Source organism: Falco biarmicus, chromosome 3 (assembly GCF_023638135.1).
Source record: "Falco biarmicus isolate bFalBia1 chromosome 3, bFalBia1.pri, whole genome shotgun sequence".
NCBI classification, from domain to species: domain Eukaryota; kingdom Metazoa; phylum Chordata; class Aves; order Falconiformes; family Falconidae; genus Falco; species Falco biarmicus.
The window spans coordinates 20,392,125-20,401,427 of record NC_079290.1 but is presented as its reverse complement, the minus strand read 5'-3'; positions in this window follow the sequence as shown (position 1 = coordinate 20,401,427).

Genomic DNA, 9,303 nt, shown 5'->3' with positions numbered 1-9,303 from the left:
CTCAGCTTTGGCAGCCCCTGAGAGCAGCCAGCTTCATTCCAGCAGGTCCTAGCTAGGGCACCTCAGTTTCTTAGGAGGTGCAGACTTGTTCTGTGCTTCTGATGCACTGTTTGCAAAATGTCTCTCACAATCCATGGTGGATAGTAGGTGGTCAAAGAATATGCACCATGCCCCTACAGGCTCAAAAGACTCAGGGGTATGAAAATGAGAGGGTGCAGAGACTGGCACAGGCAGCTGGCTGGACAGGAGGCCAATTTCTGCCAGTGCCAGTGCATATTATGCAACTAATCAGGGGCAAACACGGCACTGCTCTTTTATCTGAACCTGCCTTGGTCCTGTGTATTTGCTTTATTTTCTTTTGTCCTTGTGTGCCACGTAATATGAATTTTACTTAGTCCAATCCTGTTGAATTTTTAGCATGCGTTTATAGTGTTGCCAGGACAGTGTGCATGGATCCTTTAGCAGGCAAATATTTTTCCAAATTGCTTGAACTTTCATCTACTGTTTCTGTGATGATAGTGATAATGATTTAACAACAGAGTAGCACAACCTGTATAAATAAGGACAGTCATCTTCAAATCATCACACATGTCCCACATTATAACATTTTTATGTTTTGCAACATGAATACGAAAGAGCATCTAACTTACCTTAATGCTGCTAATGGAAGACAAAATGAGTTCTTCGTAGCTAACTATCAGGTTCTTGACATTTCTGACCAAATACAGTACAGGACTTCATTTCCACTGTGGTTCTGCAGCCGCTAACATTTGCCTGTGTCTAATCAAGCAAGAAGTTAACCTTGAATACCGAACACAAATTCTATAAACTAAGAGCTAGAACTAACTCGATTCCCTGAAGGTCACAGAATTTAAATAGAATGGAGCAAACCCGTCTGAAAATAAAACATTCTGCATTATTGCCGGCATATAGCCATCTGTCTTTGATACAGGATTTTCAAACTGCCAATTAACCCTTTCCAGAAAACCATTTTAAGTAGTAAAAGCTTTGAGTCAAATCTGGCTGTGCTTATTCAGGGTTTAAGCAAGCCAGGCCAGCACCCTGTGGCAAGGATGTCATTGGACCTGTGCAGCAGGGAAGAAGGGAGATGAGAGCCTTTCCTCCTCCCCTGCATGAGCACAGAGGTTAACATAATCCAATTCCTTGTGCTCCAGTAAATGGCAAAGAGGAGGCAGACCAGAGCCAGCTCTGCAGCACGGGGAGGTGAGAGCAGATTCCCCTTGACCAAAGGGAGCACAGAGGCGCAGCGCGCCGTGCTGACGCGGTGCCATGCTTGCTGGGTTTGCTCCGCGCCCGTGGGAAGAGCTCACCTCTCCTCCTTCCCACTCTGCCCACAGTGGTACTTACAGCCACAGTCCATCACCCCATGCATGGCAGTGGGAATTCTGCCTGAGAAAAGACTGCTGACTCAGTCTTCTGAGATTCACAGGGTAAGATTCAAAGGATATATTTAGCCACACTGTCATTTCTTTTTCCAGAACCTCATTTACAGACCAAATATTTACTGTTCCTCTTCATAAGAATTTGAGGACATTTCAGATCCTGCACTCTGGTTTGCAAGGACTTGCTATGTTACCAGCATATATCCTTTAATTACAGAGCAGTTAACACGCAGCCACTGATAACACATTACAGGGCCCAGGTTCAGCTCAGAATAATAACATCTGCCTCTAAATTTAGGTGTCTGAGCTGCCATTTCAGTCAGTGGAGCCCTAGGGCTCAGTCCAGGTGCCCGAACATCAGGGCCCAGGGTGTTCAGTGGCGCATCTGAGACATCTGCATGGGGCTGGTGGATGTGACCCAAAACCTGCACCCCCTGAAGAGGCAGCCAGCTTTTCTCCGGGCTTCAGAAATGGCTCTGGACACTGCAGCAAGCCTTCTGCTGCCTGCCTCGCAGGCAGTGCCGGAGGCTCCCGGGAAAAGCAGAGTCTGTGTTAGGCAGCCGCTTCAGTCTCCCACCCCTGCCATGCTGAATGGGAGAGGGGAATTTCTCTCTTAACCCACTTAGCAATCAATGTAACACCCTCAAATATAATGTTTTGTGGCCCATTGAATTTTCTCCTTGGAGACATAACTTTTATTCTCACACGGAGTGTCTCATCTTTCAATGAAGCTTCCCGTGCCACTTGTTGCAATTTCATCTCCCAGGCAGCTCCACAGTGAGCCTTGTGCTAGAATTGTAATCCCTGGGATTTATTATGATGCTGTTATCATAGGGGAAATATGAAACTAGCATCCAAGTTAATTAGAAGCGTGGATAGGAGCCTGGGCATTGGCGAGAGTTGTATCCATGTGTGAAGTCAACGGATCAACAGTTACAAATGAGACCAGGTCTCACAGACCGACACGGTGCCTCCTATTCAGCATGATCTTCTGTTCGGAGCCGTCATCACTGGCCCCTCTACTTGGGAGCAGAACTGTACACAGAGCTAATGGAGCTATTTCACTGGAATTTTCCGTTTTACAATTGGTTTCATTTTTTATACCTGAGGATACTCTGTTTTGGTCAATTATTCTGGTTTTTGGAAGATGCTTTCAACAAAAACACGACTTTATTTATTTAGGCTGTTTTCATCTTCTCCCTGTGCCACCCTTTGTTGGAGTCCGCCTCCGCACAGTTCTTTCTGTATGTAAAATTCCAGAGATAATTGCTTTAATTCTTATTCTCATAGAAAGAAATCATATTTTATGACAATCTGGAGCAGAACATTGTGTTTTCTGATGACCTCAGATTTCTTATCAGTGAAAGTAGAAGAAGCTAAAGAACTATTTGTCTCTGTGTGTGCCAGTTAATGACCCAGAGACCTGAATACTCTGTCCCTCTACCTGTGCCAGACCCATACAGGCAAGACCCCCTGCACTGCTTGTCCCACCCCCTACCAGCGGTTGCCCACCTAGTTTGACCCTTTCCAGAATAAAATGGCAACTTTTCGGACAAAGCGGGCCATGCAAGAGTTGGAGGTAATTTCCCAGTCAGGCTTGAGACAGTCTTTTTCATTTAAAGTCACCGTCATTTTGATGGGCATCTCTTTGGGTGATATCCTTCCGAGAAGTACACTGGAATCAGGTGCATGCTGGTGGATCGGCGTGGTTATTGCCTGGGGGAGTTTGTTACTGGCAGAGGGAGGGAGCACCAGGAAGCCCAGCGGTGAACACTTACAGCATAACCTGCCAAGGGGAAAATTCACCTTATTATTAATTAGGAATTGTCTGTGCCTGCAGCAGTGATGTTGCATATTCCTGCAATCTTTTTCCACCCCATTTGATTTAGTATTATCCCTATAATATGTAATCTTTCTTTTAATGCTGCTAAACTCTTGACCTCAATATTTTGTAAAAATGAGTTTCACAGCTTAATTATACATTGTGAAAGACAAGACATTCATTTTTACTCTTTTTCTTTTGGTTAAGAGTGTTCCTTGCTGGCCTGAGTGTGCATGAGCATTAGAAAATAATCTCTTGAGCGACCATTTCTCAAAATTTATGCCAACACTTGTTACTTGCTATGCTCCAAATTTCACCTCTGTGTTCATTAGAAAGTGTTCAGACACTGTAGTATTGCAGCAGAGACAACGTACCTCCTCCCCACGTAGCATCACTTCGCATCTGCTAAGATTTGTGAAAATTATATCTTTAGCCAGCCTTGACTGAAGTGTTAATTGCTCAGACCCAGACTTCTTCAAATTTAGTTAAAATTATTCTTCCTCTAACCTTCCCACAACTGTTGTAACATTTATTCAGATTTTTAAAAAGAGGTTTGAGCAAAGATAAGAAATCAAATCAAACCCAAAGAATAAAACTGACAAATTGGGTTGTCAGTGGCACTTTCTTTCCTTTACCATCTGAGAGCCACGTGGTTTGTGGCATAAACAAATTTTAATTGAGTGACAGATTGTTGTTCAGTACTGAATATTCCTTTCCCAATTTGGGAGAGAAAATGCTCTGGTAATTCTTATTAAAATCAGTCTACAAACCATCAAGGCCAGAGGCCTTTTTTGATTGCATTTTTTAGAATAGCCATCTGGACTTCCTCTGGAGATTTGAGCTTGAGCATCGTCTCCATTTTTTTTAGTCGCTTAGCAGAAGCACACCTTGTCCAGAAAATCCAAGACCTCAGGTGCAGCTGAGCTAATGAATTACATGCAGTGATGTGCTTTGAGGGGTCTCTTAGGAACCCCCTGTTAAAATTCTACTACCAGCCCAGAGGCAGGAGGGATAGTATTCCTCCTCTACTAAGGTCCACTGGTTTCCTGCTAAATCAGCCCTGCTCGTGTTGACTTATCCCTCATGCTACTAAAAACCATCTGAAGAAGAAATTCTTTTCCTCTGTAATTACTTGCTCTACTTAGACTGGACCTGGAGCTTCCCACGTGCAAATATCATTTATTTATTTTGTAATAAGTCTGTTATTGACCGGTGATATACATCACGTTAGCATCTGAAGCAGTCTCTCATCCCAGTGATTTTGTATTTGGAATAGAAAGATAATAAGTATTTTGGCAAGGGGATAATTAACCAGAAAGTGGCCTCTTTTGTCATGACAAGACTGATCCTGAGGACCGTTCACAAGGAAAAAAAAATCCCACGGGGTCTCAAGGCCTGGACCAGGTGCCTGTAGACGCTCTGGAAAACAGCAAGTGCACCCATGGAAATGGCATGCGATGGGGTAATGCACTCTGTGTCATCCTCATCACAGCAGCTGCGTGTGCATTTTAACCCGTCACAAATGCAAAGCAATTGGAATTGGGTTAGCCTCAGTGCGGAGGCTTAAACTAGCTTGAATTTTACACATTTGCTGCAGGCTGAGAATCCATGTGCTGACAGTAGTTTTGGGTATGAGATATTATTTTGGCAACAGTGACTTTGTGTGAGCCCAGAAAGATATTCAGAAACCTCTCCAAAGTCTTCATAAACTGGGGATTCTCAAACTGATTACAGAAGTGCACATCCACAAGACCAAGCCTCACCACAGTAGGATGCGTCTCACCATTTTACAAGTTGGAAGGTTAAACCCGTACTATTTTTTTTTAATTTCGATTTTCATGTCATGGTATCGAAGCCCCTATGAAACCACTGATTCTCTCCTGTTTTTCCATCTTTTTCTCCCTTGTATTTTCAAGAGACATTTTAGTTCTCAGTCTTTCCCTTTCTGCTGCTCTCAGCTCTGTCCTCAAGAGTCTTCTGTCCCCTAAGTTCTAACAGGCTGAACCCCAGCTTCAGTTCCCCAGGCACTAGTGTTGCTAGCTTGGCTGCCTCCATTGCGTACTGATGACCTGGAAGCGTGTGCATACAGAGGACGAAGCTTTCCAATGGTACAAAGCTGGCCCCAGGACCACTGGTACAACTGAGGAGATAATCATGCCCAGAAGGTGGTGAATGGAGTACCAGCCAAGGGGAGCGCAGAAGTACAAGCAGGAAATTGAGCAAGAGGAAAAATGATAGGTTAAAACCTGGGGTAAGTAAACAGGGTGGAAAGATCGGGAGATTTGGGTGCGGGCTGGCAAGGAAAGCCCCATTCGGAGGGAGGAATTCAGAAACCCAAGGGAGTCGCTTGGGCACGGGACACTTGGGCTGGGAAGAGCCCAGCAGCCCAGAATAGGATTGACAGCATCGAAAAGAGGAGGAAGAAGGTGGAGAGACCACAAGCTAGCCAACAGGAACAACAGCGAGAACACCATGTCCGACACCGCGCTTCCTCTGTGGAATTAGACACCTCCCTTCGGCCCTGGGACAGAGCGCTGGCATCTGCGGCAGAACCGCTGCCTGCACATCGGCGGCTGTGGGTCCTGGGCACTGGAACACGCTGTTGGTTAACAAAACAACATTGTCCAAGCCAACCTGAAACCAAATATTTCATTTTCATTTTTGCTCAAGTAGAAAAACAATTCTGTTTTTTAAGGAAGTTGATATTTTCACCATAAAATACTTCTATTTTGCCAAGAATATATTTGTTACTAGATCATTCCAAGTGGAAGTTTCCACCCTGCTACAGCCTATAATAAACTTCTATCTGCCATGTTATAGATTTGTTAGGTCACAGCTACAAATAAAAACAGATTTCAACTCAGTATCTTTCTGGAGAATCAAATCCTCTAACACAGTCCTTTCCTACAGCGTTTGGCAATGTATACAGGTTTCAGGTGGAAGATAAGAGTGAGTCATAACTCAGCTCTAGCTTGCATGACAGATAACTAGTTTTGAATATCTAGGTTAACCTAGATTAGGATGGACAACAAAGTACAACGTATATTAATGTAACCTGGCTGGCTTTGCATCCCTTGAGTGTCCAGGTGTGTTATCTGTTGAGACATACTAGGATTTTCCCAGTGAGCTGAGGACTTCTATATTAATATATTACCAGGTTCATCTTTGTGGTAAATCCATCTTGAATTAAAGCATATCCAAACTGGGGTCAGCAGGTTTTGTATGCTTGGCTGGAGAAAATTAATGGCTGAGGCCAGCACAGTTGAGAACCTGGATTCAGTGCGCAGCGAAGAGTGTGCATGAGCAGACTCATGGGTGTGAGGCATGTTTCAAGAAATCTATATCCTGAATTTCATCATACTAAAGGAACATTAGATCTAGTTGCATGAGTCTTTACAGTGAAATGTTGCAATATTAATTGTTGTAATATAACTGCCGGTCACAGTTATTTTTCAGGTCTGTGGTTGGACATAGTGCTGCACAGCTCAGGGGGGCTCTGTGCACATTGTAGTTCACTGTGTTTCCTTGGGCCTTAGTTGCTGCTGCTGCTTTCAATCAGTGCCCCCCATGCTTGGTTGATGTGTCACACTGTATATACTGATTTAGAGGTATGTCATATCAAATAAAGGACAAATAACTTGTTCAAGATTATATTTAATCAAACAAAAGAGATTAGCTATATGTTAGCTTTTTTGGATAGGTAGTAACATCGCTGATTTTTTTTCCTTCACTATGGACATTAAAAGGAATTCTATTTTAAAATAATTTCCTCCAAACTGCTGCATTCATTATTGATTTTCTTTCTACAGTTGTTTAAACATCAATATTTTTCTAACCAACTACTTCATGAAAATGCAGTTTACCAGAAGTTATTTTTATCTTATTATTCTTAAGTAATTTATTTTATATCTCAATTGCACAGAAAGGAAAAGAGTTCTGGGAGGAAAAAAGGCAAATATCTGTGTTCTTGAATGCCTAACCTTTAAGATTTGAATTAGTTAAGATGTCTTTTGCCTCTCTCTTTCATTTTCTCTAACACAGACTCAGATTTACTGCAGGAATTTTCAAAATGAAGACCAAATAATGAGTCTTTGTTCAAGAGAAGACAATGTCCGAAATTCATTCTACAGCAGCCAAATGTTAACAAAGGTATTTCTAAAATGGTCAGTTCCTGCCCTTCCACTGGCTCCAGACTACCCTTTGGCATAAATGTTTTGCTGTGTGTTCTTCTGTATGGTGAAGACATTATTCCTGAAGAGCTTTTTCCTCTGTGCTCTGCAGTTACATATTGACATTTAGACTCACAAGTCCTAATTAGCGCGACTGATTTTCCTCTGGGAGTTAATATAAATGATAGTAGCAAAAGAAAAAGTGCTGCTGCATCTCAGCTTTGCAGTTGCTCTGTCACACAGCTATCTTAGTAAACCTGTTAATTATGGACAAGCTGTCAGGTTGCTTAATGCTTCCAAGTAGTCAAAAATGCAGAGCGTTCAGCATCAGGATGGCTCCTTCCTCCTGGATCACCCCTTCACCCTGCCAGGAGTTACCACCCGAGGCTGCCCCACCTCTAGCAGCTCCAGGCATGGTCCACAACAGATTGTGGTCAGCTTGATCAAAAGGTATTGAAAGATGTAATACATCCAGTTTAGCTTAAGCTCTTTGGGTCAATGTATGGGCTATGTGCATACAGGAACTCCTGGGAATCAGGATTAAGGCGATTAGAAAGGTTCAAACACTACTGTTTATAGCCATTCACAGTAAACTTGGTAGACTACCTCAATGCACACACAAAAGTGAAGAAGGCGAAGACACAGAAAAGTGATTTCTAAAGGAAAAATGCAACCAGGACGTAACGCAGAGATATCCTTGTCCCCACAGGACAGTATTGAAAGGTCCTCAGTAATGAAGAAATTTTAATTAGCTGATGTCACCAATGCAGAGAAAAAAGAAGACCCGGTTTCCTGGAGGTCAGTGGCTGTTTTGTTACTTTCCTAAGTAGAGCGGCATTTTCTCCTCAACACTGGTCTCACTGCAGAGCTTCCTTGTGCCTGGCAATGATGTCTGGGTGCACTCAACAGAAGCAAGCAATGTATTGCTGCCCCTGCGCTCACCTATGCCCACAGCCTGGGGCTGACGGGAGCAAAGGTGACAAAAGTGACAAGCAGCTGGACGAATGTAACCAGAAATTCTGTCTGTAACAAGAAATAATTGATCTAGTTCTCTCCAAGGAGAAAGTCTAGGTTAATTCACCCTGCTTATCATTTGGATAATGCCTTCTCTATAAGGCTTCAGAATGACACATTTTGAAAGAGAAGAATAACCTTTTGGCTTCCATCTTTTTACACCTATTTGGAAAGTGGGCAAAGAGGAAACAAAGCACTTAGTAACACTGTTCATAGTCTGCCAAGCCTCGCTTATTATTGTGTTAGCTGTACCAATAATGGCTAAATATTTAGTTATTTCTTAAAAACAAAACAAACAGAAAAAAAAAAAAAGAAAGAAAAAAAAACCACACCAAAGACAAGCTTTTACATGCCAGCTTTAATTTCTGTTACTGGGAAGGAATGTCCTACTAAGGTGAGCACCACAGCGTATCTTTTGCTCCAAGATCTGAGTTTCACCTCTGCTGCCTTATTTTATTTACAAGTGATTTGCAACACACTTTTATCTCAAAGTATGGTGGAAGGATGTGTATTGGGACTCTGATGAAGAGCAAGGTCATTACAGATGGTCTGAAACCACCATTCATATATTTTCCGAGAGGTGTTTGGAGGGAACGTTAATAAGAAGAAGGGATTGGAAGTGGAGGTTTGGGTACTTGTCTTCTGTATGGAGAAGGATCTGTAGGGTAAGGTCTCAGCAGTGAGTAGTTAAGCGGTTTTAAGATAGCGGTTAATCATTGTTAAGAGTCTTTAAAATCTCAGTGGGATGTTTTAGCACTCATTTACACATTTTTTTGTGTGCAGCTTTAATTTATCTGAAAGCAACCTAGTTAAAAGATTGCAGTTCCCAGGCGTGTGCACCATTATTCCAACACAGTGAATCACCTCTGCTGGCATAAGACAGTTTCATATACCC